Genomic DNA, 21268 nt, shown 5'->3' with positions numbered 1-21268 from the left:
TAAATGCTATCAATATATACAATGCATTATTTTGTAGTAATGATGTTATATTTCTTAAAATTATTGATATTTTCATAATCTCATTATTAATCAAGCTCTGTAACTTGATACATTAATATGTTATCCTATTGGGAATGCATAACATTAAACTAAACAAGTTAAAATTTCAAAAGTCTACTCGGTCAGCTATAACTAACTACATGTAATTTGCATGTATCTCTGGTATTCATTGAGTGCTCATTTCACTAGGTACGGGTTGACAAGGATTATGGATACAGTTCACATAAATGAAAACCCGGTTTGCTGTCACATTGCCAGCTTTTCACTTGTTCAATTTGTTGTTTCAAATTTTTTGACAGGAGTCTCCTTTTGGAACATCGCCATTCTGAAATCCTGTGTCCACGAAAATGCCACATGCAGCCGTTGTTACAAAATGAACTATGCCTTCCAGATCGGTGTGGGTGTGGTGATAGCTTGGTCGTTACAACTGTTCTATGGAGCCATCCACAATGAACCGGCAATTGATGTCATTCCAAGCCTCAGTAACACTGTCGTGTATTCCTTTTTATCCCTGGAATATTTGACAGACTGTTCACATCTGAAACATATTAACATGCCACACTAAGTGGACTTTTGAGTTTTCATTTGTATAACATAAAGTATACATCAAACTGTAGTATACACATAAATAGTATATTTTATATAAAACATATTTCAATATAGAATTGTTGTATTGTTTTAGATCACCTTATATTAATTGAAGGTTCAAGTGAGTGCCTGAACCGAAGGGTCACTTGGACCATAAGCTTTACTTTCTACTATTCAGTTTGTAATTTTGAACAACATAATATCGTTGACAGCAGCATGAATTACAGACAACCTTCCTAATATATATATATATATATATATACATGTAGATTAATCCATGGCTCTTGGGCTGAGCTTTATGACGTATACCAAACTCTAGTTGTTGATTAACAGAAAGATGTGCAATGTAACATCTAAAGATTGCCGGAAAGTGGTGTGAAATATATAGATAATTACATGGCAATAAAAATTGCCAAGTTCTGTTTTATATCATATATATACTTATGGAAAATATTTTAAAAAACCCAAATAAAAACATAATGTGGTGAATAATTATTATCGCTCCTTGTCAATATATTTCATCTCTAATAAACTTCCCTGAAATAGCCGATGATTGACGGTAAGGGGTGTTATAAAATCAAAAGTTTCTGGAAAGGGGTGGGATATAAGTTTTATGTCAAACCCCTCGGGTTTTCATCATTAGGGTAGGTGAATTTTCGGTTTATATCGCATCGGGCGGAAAAGATTATATTTCCTATAAGTATACAATATATATATCAGACCCCTTGGGTTTGTATCACACGGGTAGGCAAATTCTCGGTTTATATCGCACAGGGCATAAAGGTTTTCTGTAAGTATACGATATATATATTTAACAAAAGCAATTTTTAATTTAAAACCTTATTTTTGCCCTAATTTTTTTTTACAAATTTAAAAAAATCATACCATCATTACATAAATATTTTCATAAAACACGAAAGAGTGAATATCTAGAAGTTTTCCAATATTGATAATTATCTGTGTTTTAATGACGTCACGTAGATGAACCATTTTCTGCCATTTTAAAAAAACAAACACGTTTTTCGTAATGTTTAACAATAGAAAGTATAGAGCGCAATATTGCTTTGAAAATAGTTTCACATCTTCTATTTTTCACATTATTTTGCATACCATACCCAGTTAAAAATTGTATCTTATCACTCATGCACATTGCACTGTAATCGTTCATGCGAAAAATAGAACTGTAAAAACTGCACCCAATGCAAGTTATATATCTCGCATTTATTCTCCCAACAAATTCAATTTCTAATATCCACACACATCGACCCACCCACCCAAACATCTGTGTACTTCATTTTCAGACAGCAAACTGATATGCTGAGAAGTAAGAAGCATCCTTTTGTTTGTAAAAAACATCCTTTTAAAATCAAAGTACTGAATGTACTCATAGGAGTTAAACTTGCATAAATTTAATTAGGGTCTTCCGTTTCCGGAACGGAAGACCCTTTTGTTTTTCTTCGGTTTCTTTTTATTATTATTATACTTTTTCTTTTTTTTTCTGACTCCTTTTTTGCTTTATAACTCAAAAAGTTTTCAACCGATTTCAATGAAATTTCCAGAGGTTTTAGCAAGACACCGTCCCTCAAAGATGTTAAAGTTTTAAAGACAACGTGACTTCCGTTTAGACGTTACGTCATTTTTCACGTGTATGTTTTGCACACTACTCTTTTGAATTTCTATTTATTATTATGTATATGTATGTCTTACACCACACACTGTAAAACTGTGCAATTAAAAGGGCTGGGGGTCCAAAGGCACACAAGAGTAGAATGTTGTAATTAGAGTGCATGTTTGCATGATGATAACTTTACCCTAAATATTTGAATATAGCAGATCTTTACCATATCACCTCCACTTAATTAATGAATTAAAGAACTCAGACAGGCTTGTGCTTAATTAAATAAATATATTTGACATGGTAAATATTCAGTCTAATTAAAATTAGAACTTTTGTTTGGCTCGCCGTTATATATGATTATCGCCTGTGAAAGAGCATGTAAAACAGAGTGCCAGATGAAAAGAACTTTAAGTCCAGATTTTAGATTTATGTTCCCTGATATCTATAAAACATTTTTCTCAAGATTTGATTATTTCACAGAACCATTGTAAATTCTTTGAGATTAGTTTATCTTTTATATACATTGAATTTTATTGATTCATTTTAGGTAAACTTTACATTTAGAACACATCTACATTGTAAACAATTTTTACAGTAAGACAAATGTATGTAATAATTTTTACTACATGTGCCTCCGATCTCTCTCTCTCTCTCTCTGACTCTCCCTCTCTCTCTCTCTCTCATGCTTTTAATCTTGGCAAAGCATCACAGAGCAACATCATTTTGTGCATATCTCTATCTAGGAAAAGAAATCAACAATGCTTTAAATTTCAAAATGAGCATGTATTAGCGTGCATTCCCTCATTTTTTCATTGTGCAACTAAAATCCAAAGCTTTGTAAAATTGTTTATGGAATTTTATACATACTAAACATAATTTTGTTTTTAAAACCTGTCATTAATAAGAAAAGAGAAAAAAATCCTTGCTAAACTTTTTTGCAAAATTAAACCCCAGTAGAATTCATTTAAAAAAAAATGGTATAGCAGAAAATCATACTTTAAGGCTGTTCGGATGAAATACTGTAAGTCGTTTTAATTCCACCGTGTTAAAATTTCATGATTTTTACTAAAGTATCAATTGCAATGGTTTTTAATTCACGCTGCTTAAAAATTCAATTGATCAGAAGCATTTAAATTTCATAATATTTGGTTAAAGTGTTCAAACTAATGCTTCTTAGGAAAATCAAAAAATAGGGGAATGGTATACATGTAAGGGTATTTCTAAGTGATGTGATGCTTTTGTCATGATAATATCATGTATATGTATGTAGTTTTGAATAAGGTTTCTTATTTAGGGAGGTTGAACAACAGTTGACCTTTAAAAGATTAGGTAAAGATGCTTTATTTATGGAGAGCCCTATAAATCTGTGTTAAATAGAGGAAAGTGGAAATGCTGGGTTCACTTAAATGGCCATATTTTTCTTAATCCTTAATGGAATTGGCAAAAAGAGGTATACTTTTTCTCAGAATAGCATAAGCTTTGTGAGTTAAAGACAAGATGACTTTTCAGAGAATGTTAGTGTAAGTTTCAAGACTACATGGTATTTTCAGATTTCTCATTTATTTGTAATTTTAAGTAGAATTTTCACCAAAAGAAGTCTATTTTGGGAAAATGGATGATTTTGTTGGTTATATATGTCATTACATGATTTATTAGCTATAATATACAAGGAAAGTAAATCCCTTTTAAATGTGTAGAATGACCACCACCAGAGTAAATTGGCTTAGAAAGTAGGTATTTCCTATCCTGATGACAATTAATAGGCTTAAGTTAATTACCAAGATAAGAATTAATACTGTAAAAGAGTTTTGATAAATTTAATTAGTTAAATTATAAATTTGCAGCAATTTTGCTGTCTGATTTCATGAAATAACATTAAGCAACCTGACTTATATAACTCATTTTTTTAAAACAGCATATTTTTCTTTCAAATAAAATTCACATGTAGACAAATGCAGTTATCACAGTATACAATCTGTCAAAAAACTCAAGTTTTTGCTCCTTCCTATCCAAAAGTGATATTTTAGATATATTTACAGAATTCAAATATTCAAATATTCCAATTGTCTCCATTACCATTACATGTTGGATATGTAAATGTACATTTGACCTTGAAATAACATCTGCTATAATAATTGCTCTCGAAATGATCAAGAAACAACATATTTTTACCCTTTTATTGTAATCAAAAATGTAGGAAAACATGTAAAATTTGAACATTTATCATGGAATTCTCATCTGTCCCCAGGTACCTGGTTGTGTTTGAATTTCATTTTAATTAAGGGTGTTATTTACTCAGGGTTTGAGTTCTCAAATTCTGATTGTTAAAAAGTTCAATGTAATGAGTAAAATTTGTTCTAAACACAAAAAGTATTTATGAAATGAATTATTATTGACAAATCATTCAATAGTTTTACTTTATTATTGAATTATGCTCAAACAAAAATTGACTTTTAGCCAAACAGAGGAAATTCGGACTAAATTTTGCAGATTTTGTTTTCTGCTAAAAGTTTTTTGGCAGAAGTCTAATATTAAAAGTTAGGATTTCATATTTAAGTCTACGTAATTTTGCATATTTTCCGTCGGTTTTACCTCACTTATTCATTTAAAAAATCTTATGGCACGAATAATAATAATATTGAAAAATGCTTAAAAACGATAAAAGACATCATATCTCAAAATTTTGATCATTGACCTCATATAAATTTTATGCCAACAGAATAAGGTCAATATAAGTAGTTCAATATCATAAATGTTTTTGTATTATCATCATTCAATTTTTTGTAAAATTGAATCAAAAATGGGTAGGGATTTGAAAACTGATAGAGGAAATTCGGACTGAATTATTTTTTTTAATTGATGCTGAAATCTTAATGTTGTGTACTTATTTAGTGCCACTACCATTCGTTAACTGTATCTTATTTTTTAAAGTGTTTAATTATTTGTAATAGTATTATAATAAAGAAAATATCAATCGTAGTGTAAAATTTTATGGGATTTTTCTTCATTTTTCAATAAATTGTCAATGGCCATTAACTCAAAAAGTAGGTCATTGACCTACTTTTCTGAAAGTGACAAATAACAATACAAGAAAAGGTCTATAACACACAATATATGGTTTTTCATTATCATCAGTGGATTTTTTTTTCATTCTGAGTAAACGTCATCCTTAAGAGCAGACATCACACTTGTAGGTCTTACTATTTTAGCAAAGTTAAAAGGAGACTAGAAACCAGAATAAATAAGATATTCACTAAATATGATTACATGTATAAGCTTACTGTTTCATGAAAACAAGAAATCACATGTATGGCGGCATGTCTTTTTGTGAAAAAAATGTAACATTTCATCCATTTATCAAGAAAAGATCAATTTTCAATATCAGTGATGGTTGTTTTCAATTATGTGTGAGAAATGACTCAAGGGAAATGCCACAAGTTTCATAATATTAGGTTAGAGTGTTCAAACTAATGCTTCTTAGGAAAATCAAAAAATAGGGGGAGGGTATACATGTAAGGGTATTTCTAAGTGATGTGATGCTTTTGGCATGATAATATCATGTATATGTATGTAGTTTTGAATAAGGTTTCTTATTTAGGGAGGTTGAACAACAGTTGACCTCTATAAGATTAGGTAAAGATGCTTTATTTATGGAGAGCCTTTGAATCTGTGTTAAATAGAGGAAAGTGGAAATGCTGGGTTCATTTAAATGGCCATATTTTTCTTAATCCTTAATAGAATTGGAAAAATGAGGTATACTTTTTCTTAGAATAGCATAAGCTTTGTAAGTTTAAGACAAGATGACTTTTCAAAGAATGTTAGTGTAAGTTAAAGGTAGCAAGGGACAGTTTCGGATAAAGTACCCGTCAATATTTTTGTAAAATTGAGAGTTGCTGTACTTGAAGGCTTGTGAGTGTTTCTAAAGCTCATGAAATGATTTTTATTGATTACTGTAGATTCCTTATTTTACGCGAGTACTTAATTCCGCGATTTTCCATCAAATTGCGAGAACAAAAAATCGCGAATGTCGAAATTTTAGCATAGTTTCATGTAGTTTACATATGTTTGAAAATTAAAAGGGAGATTTTAAAATTCGCGAGACGGGCTTCTTGCAATTTTACACGGATATTAGTTCCTCGTGTTTAATTAGGAATTTACAGGCCCCATATGTTAGGTACATGAGATTCAGAAGTAAAATGCGAAACCTACGGCTATGACTGTTGTGTTGACTTTAGACAGTGAAAATGCAAGTTACAGATGGGAGGGTAAATAACACGAAAAGTAGGTGGATGGGGCATTATAAACTATACACCGGTAAGTTTCTGACTTGTGATGGTGCAACATGCACATGGTACGGAAGGTCAACTCTTTGCAGGGAATAGGCTGGGGGAGGTCTAAAAAGCTGAAAAATCATGAAAAATTAGCAAAATATGGAAGGGTCAAAATCTCATATAAACCAGTATGTAGAAAATTTTACAGGTTTTGACTAGTAATTTTCTTCAGAAATTGGTGATTGGCCTTATAAAGAGTGAATTAAAGGTATTTGTGCTGAATGGGAACTGAGGAAATTCTAGTTACAGGGTTCCGAAGACACAAGTCCCCAGGCTACAATGAAATGTATCAAAAAAACTGTCCTGTTCCATCTAATGTCACGTATCGGGATATGTCATACTAATTACACTGCATGGTCAGTGTATTTTTTTTTCAGAAATACTATGCATATGTTAATGTAAACACAGCTATTATTAGTACCGGTACATGTATTAACACAGCTTATTGATTTTTTTAATTTCAGCTATTGGTGCATGGCCACATGGTTTTTACCTGTTGATTCTTTTCAGCTCTTGAGGTTAACCTGTCACCTCTACCCACATGCATATTCCTTAATGTGTTCTACAGACTATTTACCAGTAATTCAAATTAAATCGGATAATTCATGAACAGTTTCTGTAATGGAACTTTAAGAGAGCATCATGCATGCCTTGTTGTGGTTTGTGTTTGATAAGAAATTATAACAGACAAAATTATGGCTGTTTAAAGTAATTTACAATTGTTAGCTGTGAAAATTTGTTTTTCAATAAAAGTATGCAATTATGTTTCCTTTATTTTGTTTTTAGCTCACCTGAGCCAAAGGCTCAAGTGAGCTTTTCTGATCACAATTTGTCGTTGTTGTTGTTGTAAACTTTTCACATTTTCATCTTCTTTTCAAGAACCACTGGGCAGATTTCAACTAAATTTGGCACTAAGCACCACCACTAGGTGAAGGGGATTCAAGTTTGTTCAAATGAAGGGCCACGCCCTCTTTAAAGGGGAGATAATTGAGAATTATTGAAAATTTGTTGGTATTTTTCAAAAATCTTTTTCTCAAAAACTATTCGGCCTGAAAAGCTTAAACTTGTGTGGAGGCATCCTCAGGTAGTGTAGATTCAAGTTTGTTCAAATCATGGTCCCCGGGGGTAGGGAGGGGCCACAAGTTTTACATAGGAATATATAGAGAAAATCTTTGAAAATCTCCTTTTCAAAAACTATTAGGCCAGAAAAGCTCAAATTAAAGTGGAAAGGATTTTGTTAAGTGGTACTTAAAATCATTCGTATTGTGTTAAGTCATACCAGGAATAATTCGATTTTTTTCATCTTTTTATTTTAGTTACTTTTGTTATTGGTTTAAGAGCTATGCTTCTTACAGGAACTTCAAGCTTTACTTCCGACATTAACGGAAGACCCACTCGTTGCTTTGCAACGAGCTTTGCTCTAGTTTCAGTAGTATGTTTGTAGTTGTACAATGTACCTTAATAGCTAGACAACATTGAGATGGTCACCATCTCAAATGGCCCAGCATAAATAATGGACAATAGAATGAAAAGAATTTCAAAGAACTTTGCTTTGACATTGACCCATAAGTTAGAAATTTTCCAGCTGGCTCAGAACGTGTCTTTACAAAATAAGATACCTGTTCGAGTCGATTCAATAAAACGAATAGATAGAGCCGACTCTAGGGACAGTATAGGGTCATTTTCCACAAATGATTCACTTATATTGCCTGAGAAAATATCGTAGCAATGTGTTTTGAAAACAAAAATAATTTGGCTGATCACATGGATTTGAATAAACATATGTAGCATACTGACAAACGTGCTGCTACAGTTTATCTCCATTTTCCAAAATGAAATCTACATCTTCTGAGGTCGAATCCAGAAGTTCCTTTAAATTGAGATACTTTTGAAAATATATTGATGAGTGCAATTGAAACACATTGCCTTCCTCGACTCAATTCTGGAAATATATTAGAACCTCGGTGAAAATTACCAATCACACTTTTTTCAACATCACTGCTACCACAAGCACCTTTTTTTTGTTTCTTCCTTTCAGTAGAACAAGAATGTTACATATATTTCTTTGGTATATTGGGTTCAATTTTAAAAACAGAATTCCCTCATAATAAGTTGATACACTGAACATACACATAATAATTTTTATGCTCTATTTCCTTTTGCAATTTTTTTTGTTAATTTCCTTCTTCTGTTCACTTGACTATCATTGCAATTATGCTTTGATGTGTTAACTCTATTATGACGTCATATTTGCTTTGATTGTAGGGAGCTATAATGTTATTTATCCATTAGAACACCAAACATAATTTGATAGATCTTTTCCTCATACTTTACGGCTCTAAAATTGTCCCAACATGAGTGTAAATCAGTGATATTGAAATGTATAGTCATTTTAAAACGACAATTTGAAGAGGTATGGGGCACCCCCATATGCGAAGTAATGCCTTTCAAAGTAAACTTTCATTGTTTAAACTATAACTTGATATTTGCCGTTATATCAAATAACTTTATTCCAAGTGTCAACGTTTGTGATATATTAAAATAGTGTTCTTTCATTGAGATCTCAACTTAACTATAAAAACTGCACCCGGTGCAACTCATTTAAAGAAATACATTAATATTCATTCTCTTTATATACATTTGAAATTAATGGCCCTTTTAATTCAGCTATAAAGCTTGCCTTTTTAAAAAAAATCTTTCAATCTATTCAAAATTTGAATGGCAATTTATAGTGAAACATTAGCAAGAGAAAAGCTGTCAATGTGTCAACAATCTGGGTGTTCTTTTGTGTTAACAGTATCCATATTCTATTTGTCATCCTTTAATTAATATACACTGCCTATATAGAGAAATGGGGTGTCCCTTATGCAATATTATGCTAAAAATGTTCAACAGCTGGTATTTGTCGCAAAAATTATGAAATATTACTATTTGGAAAACTGTAATGGAGAAGTTTTCGGTTCAGTAGAGGTACCCTTTTTGCAGCCGCTTGCCCACATTTTCACTGTTTTAATAACCGGATATTTCCTTCGAAAAATCCAGATGAAAATTGCATCTTATGCAATCGTGCACCTTTCACTTTAATCGTTTATACGAAAAATAAAAGTGCAACTTTAAAAACTGCACTCAATGCAATTTGTGAAATACTGACGTACAGTCCTTTTATGCAAAAACCTTGTTGATTATTTTTTTTTCTTCTCGATATTGAACATGTACACAACTGTATACTGCTTTTCAACTTATTTCATCAAAATGTTAACACAGAATGTTGATAGTGATTGTCTTTTTTAAATAATGTCTTTTGAAATAAAAAATTTTATTATTAAAACTATTACTTAATATTTACCTGTATATCAAATGACTTTATTTTCAGTGTAAACTTTTGATCAGTAAAGTATACTTTTTAAAATAACTAGAGAAACTTGGAAATATATCTAAGTACTGTACAACAATATACCCCAGAAGTTATGTGAATAAGATGTGGATACTAAAAAACTCTAAAGAATTATTAGACACTTTGAGGTCACAAAATCTTACCAAAATCTATAGTATCAAAACGTACGATTTTTAAACGCTTTATACAACTATTCCCCATTACAAATCAAAATCTAGGCTTTTTGATATATCATCAATAGTTGTTTCTTTAATAAAAATGGAAGTTTTAAAAATGCTTTCATTGTCATTGGTAGTAAAAAAAAATAGTTTGTTAAAAACCATTCTGATTGCACACACAAGTACTCTGATGTTGACATTAAAAGGATGCTTGAGTTTTTGATAGACAACATCTACCGGGTTATGTAATTTTGGAAATCAAGTCTTCCAAACTGTGTCCCATTGTTAGCATACCTGTTTTTGTATTCTTATGAAGCAGAATTTATTCAAAAACTTGTACACGAAAAAAATAAATCACTCGCTGTGGCCTTGAATTTCACATTCAGGTATATCGACGCCGTATTATCAATTAACAATTGTTATTTCCATTCTTACGTCAACTCGATATAGCAGAGTGAACTTGAAAAAAGATACCACTGAGTTTACGTCATCTGTTTCATACTTGAATATTTTACTGGAAATGGACATTGATGGTAACCTAACAACAAAACTTTATGTAAAATGCGATGACTTCAATTTTTCTATAGTCAACTTTCCTTACTTATGTACCAATAAACCTTCATCACCTGCGCAGGGTGTTTTTGTCTTTCAGTTAGAATCGATACGCAAGGGCATTCTCTGCAAGCTACGCTACTGTCAAACAAGTTGATAAAACAGGCCTATCAACAGTCTCGTTTGAAGTCATCTTTTCGTAAGTTCTATGGTCGATACAACGACCTTGTCAGCAAATACAATCTTCCACTGGGTCGCATGCGGACTGACGTTTTTCATACTAATTGTCTACGGACTTTTCCGGGGTTTCCCCCCCCCCCCCCCAATTTCAACAAAGAGCACACTGCGGGTGTGACCAGTCAGCAGAGGATGCTCATTCCTCCTAGGCACCTGATCCTATCTTTATCTTTTTGGAGGTCCGTGTTGCTGTGCTTTGAATTATTATTCCAATTTTGGCTTTTTGAGATGGTTGACGGTTTGTTATTGTCATTTTTTTCATTCTTTGAAATAGTCCAAAATAAACAATATTGATCTTTTGAAATAGTTAAATTCAATTTTGGTCCAATACCACCGCAAGGTTGTTGAAATTACATTGCCTGAGATATTGTACAATCAACATAACAAAAATTAAAAGAGCAACTATAACAAGCTTACCTGAGCAACAATGGTCTTATATGGGTGATCGAAGAATATTGTGCGATCTGGCCTCTGGGTAGATTAACAAAAATGAATATCTGAATTTTACTTTTATCTTTTGCATATATGTAATCTTCGATATATTTGCTTTTACGCAATACCATTTTTACCAGAAATAAGATCCTATGCAAGATGTATAACTAAATTATCAGTAGGTGTTCACTTTTAACTTCCAATGCCCTTTAAATTCTATTTTTCTGGTAGATTCTGAAAAGTGCTGCTGCTTTGAATAGAGTTCATCGTTTATTAGGATAAATATCAAAGAAATAAGCTCCGGTTTGAATTTATATGACCTTCGCTGAATATTTCAAGTATTTATTAATTCATTCTGTAGATTTCATTGAAGCAGCAGCACTTTATAATACATTTATCGTGCCCGTAATTTACATCTAAAAGACTGGAATTATGTGTTAAGTGCATGCCCTTGTGAAAAGCGGACTTAGATAGGCTTCCCGATGTCAAATACATCAAATGTGTGTTTTCATTAGTGGAATCGATTAATATAATCAACATCTCTGCACAAAATGGGTATTAAAAAAACAAAATCAGTACCGGATCCCTTACCAAAATATTGACCTTCTGGCAACACATTCTGGCATTATTGCAGCAATATTGCAGCAACATTCTGGCAATACATTGCAGCAATGTTGCTGCTGTAACGTTTTCCGTATGCAAATGAGATTGCGGCAATATTGCCAGAAAGTTTTTGCCGCAAAAGTTTTGCTTCAACATCTTGTTGCGACAACACCTTTTTGGCAATACATTGCGGCAATATTGCTGCTGTGTCGTTTTTCGTATGCAAATGAGATTTCGGCAATATTGCCAAAAAGATGTTGCCGCAAAAGTTTTGCTGCAACACATTGTTGCGAAAACACCTTTCTGGCAATACTTGAGATTGCAGCAATATTGCCAGAAAAGTGTTACGGCAAAAATTTTGCTGCAACACCTTTCTGGCAATTCAATGACATTGCAGAAATATTAGTTCAATGCATTTTCCGTGCTCTGGCATCAATGGTACAATATATGCAATATTTATAAATAATAAATGTACACAGTAAAGCAAGCATGTATATTATATTAATCTACAACCAAAATGAAAAAAAAATCATTAATTGCCATTACAGTTTTATTTTTTTAACAGATGCAAAAAGGTTACAACAAGACAAACACTTTGCATTAAATTTGGACTTTTCAAAAATAAAATAGACAGTTTGTGATTACACAATATAAAAGAAGTAAAAAAATTACTTTAATCAACATAATATGCACAAAATAAGTATTTAATTAAAAATAAAATGTACAATATAAGAGATCTGAAACTGGTATTTCAACATGCTTATAAAAGACACCAGTTAAAATCAATAATCTTTAAATTTAACACATTTTATAAATACAATAAACATAAACACAAATATGATGAACAAATCATGATGAAACCTGACAAAAAGTACTCAGCCGATCAGTGACGATTTGTTGCTGCAGAAAAACATGTATTGCGGTATGAATGACACAACGCGCACAGACGGATACCGTACACTGTTAACTGTAAGCAAAGTCCTGCACAACCACTTGCTGTATTACGATTGATCGAGGCATTCGTCCTAGGCATTCCAAATGTCCTTTTTTTGACAGTCTCGTGGGCATTCTGATTTCACACATAATCACGTAAACAGCTATCAGAATATCACAACAATATCCACATTGGAATTCAGCACTGTTGTGTATATGTTCCTCTCCATAATCTTAAACAAATTACCGGTACGTCATCATTCTTCTTTGGTTGTCAGTTGCACCATTCATTTAATCAGTAAGGTCATTGGTGACAGCTTTTTTCATGGTTTTCTTCAGGTCTGTGTAACCCAGGGCAGACTTATTGCGTGGACCCTGAGGTCCACGCAGAAAATATATAAGCGAGGTTAAACCGGATGCTATGGGGAAAATGCAACCTGCGCATGAGCTAGCCTGGTTCCTGTGCGTAATAGGTAGCTCAGGGAACCCGGCTAGCACACGTTTATCTGAATCGGGATCGGGATTCCGTGCCATATGCACACTTATATAAGTTCAAAGGCGCTGTAATTGTAAAGTTATAAGGTAAACAGTACAGAAACAAAGTATTCCTTTTAAAGAAATGATCGGCATGTAATATGAACTGTCAGTATTATGAAATAAGTTAATGTTATGCCGAAACTATAACATGCATCAAATAGCATAATTTGCAATGTATTGTTTTCCGAATACACATGTAACTTAACTTTACCTTTATAGTAGGCGAGGCTAGAGTACTTACCGATTAAAATTTTTTAAGCATTTTAGTATGATTGAATAATTATGTCACTGTATAAAAGTTTAAATCTCATTAAAAATGCATTAAAATATGAAATTTTTAATTTACACAAAGCTGTTCCTGCATAGTTAACAAGTAGTGCGAATCGTAATGTGTGAGGAAATAGTAGAATTCACTCATAGATAGATCATGATTATTTAGGAAGTATGAAGCCTTTTAATTCTTAGATAAAAAGTCAGGGCTATACATACATGTATACGTACACAACGTACAAATTTAGTGGTTAAAAGTGGGTGGAATCTCTGATAATCTTATCACGTTTTTCGTTGGAAACACGTGCAAATGGTCCACGTATTGTAGTCCTTTTTTTAAAGGACAGCAACTTGTTTAGAAGATAAATGGATTTCATATAGGCACATAGACAATTGTTTTCATATTTTTAGCAGTTTCTAAGAAAAACAACTAACCATTATTCAAGCTACAATTAAATTGCTCTACTAACTCAGAGAGGAGCATTAATTCTTTTTTTGTTAATGTCATATAAATGTAAATTTATTTTATAAAATGCAATTAGCTGTATGGTTATACATTTTCGAATTATAATTTTCTAAATTTGAAATTGTTAAAAGAAATATTTTTAGATTATTTGTTCATACAAGTAAACATTACAAAAAAAATAACGGGCTCGATCCGATCCTCGGTATTGTCTTAGCATTAGTCTCATGCGCGGATCTGGAGGGGGGGGGGGGGGGGGGGGGTCAGGGCGGTCCAGACCTCCCCCTGCAAAATTCAAATTTCTTTAAATTACATTATAAAATTACCAAAAATATGCCTCGGACCCCCCCCCCCCCCCCCCCCCCGGAAAAAATTCTGCATCCGTGCATTGGTCTTCAACAGTGTTAAACCCATTGGTATAAAGGTAGATCGCAGTCTTTCGGTTTATATTCTTATGACAAGTTGCTGTCCTTTAAAAAAAGGACTACAATACGTGGACCATTTGCATATGTTTCCAACGAAAACGTGAATGCCTTAAGATTATCAAAGATTCCACCGACTGTAGCCGCCTACTTTTAACCACTTAATTTGTACGTTGGATTACGTATATGTATAGCCCTGACTTTTTATCTCAGAATTTTAAGGGTTCTTACTTCTAGAATAATTATCTATCTATTGATGAAGTCTGCATGTATAGTATCAGGCATTCGGCGAATTCTACTATTTGCGCACACATTACGATTCGCACTACTTTGTTAACTATGCAGTGACAGCTTTGTTTAAATTAATTTCATATTTTGATGCATTTTTCTTGAGATTTAAACTTCTATACATCTCATAATTATTCAATCACACTTGTCTCCACATGCACACACGATACATGAAGCATTCTATGGCATCATAATGACAGTCTATCTGATAAAAGTTTTAATCGGGAAGTACTCTACCCTCGCCTACTAAAAACGTAAAGTTAAGCTACATGTGTATACGGAAAACAACAAAACATTGCAAATATATATGCTATTTGTTGCATGTTGTAGTTTCAGCATAACATTAACTTATTTTATAGTACTGACAGTTCATATCACATGCCGATTATTTCTTTAAAAGAAATACTTTGTTTCTGTACTGACTACAGTACTGTTTACCGACAACTTTACAATTACAGCGCCTTTGAACTTAGTGTGCATTTGATATGGAATCCCGATCCCGATTCAGATTAACTTGTGCTAGCCTGGTTCCCTGAGCTACCCATTACGCACAGGAACCAGGCTAGCTCATGCGCAGGCTGAATTTTCCCCACAGAATCCGGTTTAACCTCGCTTATATATTTTCTGCGTGGACCTCAGGGTCCACGCAACAAACATGTTTAAACTGCCATTCAATGAATATATTTTTATTGCTAAACTTACTTTTTTCAAAAACGTGCTCATGCAGATGGTGCAGGGGGTGTCGACGCTCGATTCATTCATTCAGATTCGTCTTCAGTTCAGCCGTTGATTTTTACACAGATAAACACTCCATTGACAGTGTATTTTTAAACCTTGTTTACAGATAATTCCCGTATTTCATTCATTTCACCATCTCCAGTGATAGCAGGAGGCCAGATGGCAGACAATATGGCAGCATCGAATATGAAAATTGGCGGCTAGCGATTTGATCGACCAATCAGCGTGCGGGTAACTTAACATTGAAACAAAAGTAAAAGTGGAAACAAACAGCATACGAAAATTCTTAATTCAACATGCATCGAGCAGTTAAGATTAACTCAAATCTAAAAGTTTAGCGATACTCAAATCTAAGTAGACTGATATTTCAACTTAATAAAAAGAATTTACAAAAGAACAGACAGGTCGGTATTCACGTAAAACATGAGTTGGGGGGGGGGGGAGGTTGATTCAAACAGTCTTTTATAGTGAAACATCGTAACCGTGCATGACAGTTATATATGCGATTGAAGGGGATATCATTGAATTTTTAATTGAGACTTTTTTAGAATAAGACTTTAATTATAAAATATTTATTAGATTTAATTTTTGTCGACTTTTTATTATTTTTGGGGGAAAAATATACAAAAGCAATTCACGCAATATTATAATCAATAACAGTTTTAAACTTGTGCTGAATGTGTAAAATTCTGGTAAGCTTTTGCAAGCTCAGTAAGCATAATCAATCAGAGAAAAAAGAAAAGTTTGTGGTAAACTTCTGGCCAATTTTGAGGTGTTATAATTTTAAAATTTAATCATATCTAAATAATTGACAATTTGTTAACCCCCTTCCACTGCTCGGCTTCTCCTTAAATTAAAATGTTTATTATTGTTAGAAAAATTAAAATGAAATTTTTATTGTATTACTTATGCATTTGTTTTTTTCAGTTAAGTATGTGGTTTAATTTAAATGCATGTTTGCATTCTGATCAGAGAAGATTTGACACGAATTATTTCAAGCTGGAATGCAGCTTGTTATAATTAACGCAGAAATCAAATATGATGCCTAGCAGTATTGCCAGAATTATATATTATGTATAAATTAATTAGTTCATGATTTTAAATGATCAAATACATGTGGATGTTACCAGAAAATAATTTCGGGCAGTATGATACTGAGTATAGCCAGAATATTACCAGAAGTCATTGCAGCTAGTGTGGCAATATTTAGGCGCATGTTAATATAAGTTTTTACAGAAATAACTCTAATAGTATTGCCAGAATGTTGCCAGAAGTTATTGCCGCTAGCGGCAACACTCTAGCAGTATTGCCAAAATGTTACCAGAAGTTGTTGCAGCTAGCGGCAACATTTCACTAGTCTCAAAATCTGGTTTATGGTAACAAAAATGTGTTGCTGCAATATTGCCGCATTGTTGCAGCAATAATTTTACTTTGGTAAGGGATAAAATTCAGATCACGTCTCTTAACGAATAGGTCTTCCGTTCAATTTTTTAAACGATACGATTAGAATGTTAATGGAATTTTAGAATTCCTTTTCAACCCCTCCCTTTCAGATAAAGTATAGGATTTTTAAGTTGTTGGTGTAAATTTACAAGTTGTCATATTGATTTTTACATCCAATTTTCTGACCTTTGTCGCTCTTTGTCACTGCGCATTTCAATTGAAATGAATTTTAGGGGTTATAAAATTGATGCATTTTTGTTCTCACTTATTTCGCGATGTTTTGTATTTTAGCACAATATACTGTATTTTATACATGCACATATATTATGATAAGTTACACTTTCTGTATCCAGTATTCAGAAATAATAATTTGTATTTATCAAATAAGGTTGAATGTAGACTTGTCTGAACTCTAATTAAGGTCTTCCATTTTTCCATTTTATTTTTTTTTTTTGTTACGTTTTTTTGTACAAGCGATTTCCTGAAAACGAGTCGACCGATTTTCGTGAAAATTGCAGATCTTGTAGATATTGATTAAACCTTGAGTGTAATTTTTTATTTTGATGACGCCATTTCCGTTCGGGAGATATTGACGTTTTAGCGATTTTTAGAGGGTCGGATTGTCCTGCTATCTCCTCCTAAAGATATTGAATTTAAATTTTCAGGGATTGTAGACGAAAGATTGTAGATGTGTTTAAAGGCATTATTGGTTGTCTGGGTCCAAAGGCGTCGAAGCTCGCCTGGACCCGAAAATCGAGTTTGAAAAAACGACGTGATTTTAAATGGTTTTCGTTCTTTATCTCCTTTCCTGAAAATATTTTCACATAAAATATAGAGCAAATAAAATTTATATTTACAAGAGCTTTCGTTTGATATCACGAAAAAGGGGCTGGTCCCTCAAATTAGGGATCAAAAAGGCTCTAAAGTCTTTCTTCCATAGCACTTTACTGAGAAATATTTTGTCATATGTTTCAGAAGCAAAAATGTTTATCTTTCACTTATAAAACTATACATTATAAAGTTTTTATCATGCGTTACGTAATTATGGGTTTTGAGGGTCCAGTAATAAAAAACTTCGATCAATTATATCTCAAAAAGGACAAATATTTTGAAAAGCATATAGAATAAAAAAAAAAGCTTAGATTGATGTTTTTAAAAGAATTCAATCATAAAAGTCTCGTTATCTGGCCTCAATAAGGAGGGTTCAGTCCCTAAAACGTTCTATCCCAGATACATGTAGCTCAAAAACGGCAAAAAATTTCTAAACACTTGTTAAACAAAATATGTTTAACATCTAAAGACCTTTCATATGACGTCAAGATAAAGGGGCTGGCCCTTCAATTTAGGGGCCAAAAGGGCTCTTATGTTTTTCATCCTTAGCACTTTACTGAAAAATATTTATTAATATATTTCAGAAGCAAAAATGTTCAACTTTCACTAATAAAACTAAACATTATAAAATTTTTATCATATGTTACGTAAATAGGGTTTTTAAGTGGCCAGAAGTCAAAAACTTCCATGAATTATATCTCAAAATGGACAAATATTTTGAAAAGCAATATAGAATAAAAGATGCTTAGATTGATGTTTTTAACAATATTCAATCATAAAAGTCTCGTTATCTGGCCCCAATAAGGAGATAAAGGGTCGGCTCCTAAAACGTACGTTCCCAGATAGCTCAAAAACGGCAACAAATTTCTAAACACTTGTTAAACAAAATATGTTTAATATCAAAAGACCTTTTAATGATGTCAAGGAAAAGGGGCTGGCCCTTCAATTTAGGGGCCAAAAGGGCTCTTAAGTCTTTCTTCCATAGCACTTTACTGAGAAATATTTTGAAAAGCAATATTGAATGATAAATGATTAGAATGATGCGCTTGTCAATATTCAACCATCGAAATTTTGTCATATGGCCCCAATAAGGAGATAAGGGGTTAGCCCCTTAAACGGTCTTTACAAAATAGCTAAAAAAAGGCAACGAATTTCTAAACACTTGTGCAACAAAATATGTTAAATATCAAAAGACCTATACTTTTATTTTTAGGGGCCATAAAGGGCTTTAAGGTCTGTCTTTTATAACATTTTACTGAAAGATATTTTGTTATATGTTTATGAAGTAATAATGTTCATTTCACATTTTTTTTAACAAGAAATTATAAATATTTTATCATGTGTTCCGTTATTAGGGATTTCTAACGGGTTTTAAGGGGCCAGAAGTCCAAAATGTTGATAACATATCTCAAACAGAACAAATATTTTAAAAAGCATCATTTTGAAAATCAATATAGAATGAAAATGCTGAGAATGATGTTCCTAACAATATTCAACCATCAAAATGTTTGTTGTTGCCCCGATAAGGAGACAAGGGTGAAATATCAAAGTCAAAGTCATATAACCTTCAAAAAATCGCACAAAAGACCTCCTCGTTGCTCGCAACGAGATCAACGAGTCCCTTGTCAATAAAATACCGGGTGAATTTTAGATCTTTTTTTGATTACCTGATGCCCATTGTCATTTAGTGCGAAATGGAGCTTGAATTTTATGTTATGGACAGTTCAGCCACCTTGATGGGTTGTCGCTTGGCAATGTTAAACGAAATGCGATATTTCATTTAAATAAGAAATGCAAAGGTTCATCAAAAAGTAATGTCACACGATCCACCGCGCTTTTTATGGGCCCTGTATTAAATAATAAGCCCAATTATAATTCAAGGCATACTAATAAAATATCAGCGGATTTAAACGTTCATAAAACAATGCATCTAATATTACAGAATATTTATGTAAATTTATTTTATCATGATATTAATGTGATATCAAGTTAAACATTACGACAAATGCTACTTTGTATGACATTTAGCGTGGTCCCCGAAATTGATAGTCATGTGATATGTCCTGATAATTCTCCCGAATGGAGGTCATAACAGCAAATTTCAATATAACAAGGGCATACCCGTATTTGAAATAAAATTTAAAATGATGATGAAATTCTACTTTTCTGGTAGATTCTAAAAAGTGCTGCTGCTTTGTATAGATTTCATCTTTTATTAAAATAAATAACAAAGAAATGAACTAAGGTTGGAATTTATATGAACTTTGCTTAAATGTTTACGTATTTATTAAATCAATCTGTGGATTTCATTGAAGCAGCAGCACTTTTAAACAAATATAACATTCCCTTAGTTTATATAAAAAAGAAATGATCTGTTAAGTGTATACCCTTGTAAAAAAAAGCGGATTTAGATAGGCTTCCCGATGTAAAACACATCCAACTTGTACATTAAACACTCTAGAAAAGAAATAACACGTCCACAAAAATAATTACATGCCAAATCAAAACAAGCATAGAAAATAGGATTTAATGACATAATAATTGTTTTATGATTATGCTCCGTTCATTTATAAAATGCATTTTCTCATATTAAAAAACTGACTGATCTGCCTGTCTTTACACATATATAAAACTTACAATATGACGTCTTATCGACAAGTGCACCACGATCAGCCTGTTGTTTACATTTATCCTTGTTGGACTTATTTGACTACAAAGTTGCACGCTTAGGTAATTTTTAGTGTAGTTTAATGTTTCCGTACCCATAGCAATCGAAAATTACTTTATTTATTAGCATTTTTTGACGATTTGTTGTTTTGTTTGATGTCATAGTTAACATTTCCCGTACGTTCTGGTGGGTGCAGCCCCATAGTAAGGCTAAACAGTGCTGCCCATCTATAAAAACAATTGTTTAGGATATTTTTGAGAACTGCAATGCTTAACATTTGTTATGACTATTAAATCATCCTGATAGAAAGGATATTTTATTAAAAACACAAGAATTTTCAGAATATATTGCAAGAACTATATAGAAACAATAGAACATCTTTTTTATGACTGTGTACATGTAAAAGAGCTTTGGGTTAAGATAAAAGAATGGATGCTAAATAGATTTAATATATCTGTTTGTTTTGATAAAATATCTGTCTTGCTTGGAAAATATACAAACAGAAACATTTATAGACTGCAGAATTTACTTATTCTAAATTCTACATCTAAATACAAACAAACGACAACTCCATCCCTGTACTTTGGTTGTCTAGAGAAAACGATAATAGAGGTTGTATATAGAAAAATATTTACTGCTGAAAGATTGTAAAAACAATGAATATGAAAAACACTAGCAAGATATTTTTAATAAACTATAATT

The sequence above is a fragment of the Crassostrea angulata genome, chromosome 8 (genome assembly GCF_025612915.1).
Source record: "Crassostrea angulata isolate pt1a10 chromosome 8, ASM2561291v2, whole genome shotgun sequence".
NCBI classification, from domain to species: Eukaryota; Metazoa; Mollusca; class Bivalvia; order Ostreida; family Ostreidae; genus Magallana; species Magallana angulata.
The sequence above is the reverse complement of the archived record's forward strand: the minus strand, read 5'-3'. Positions refer to the sequence as shown.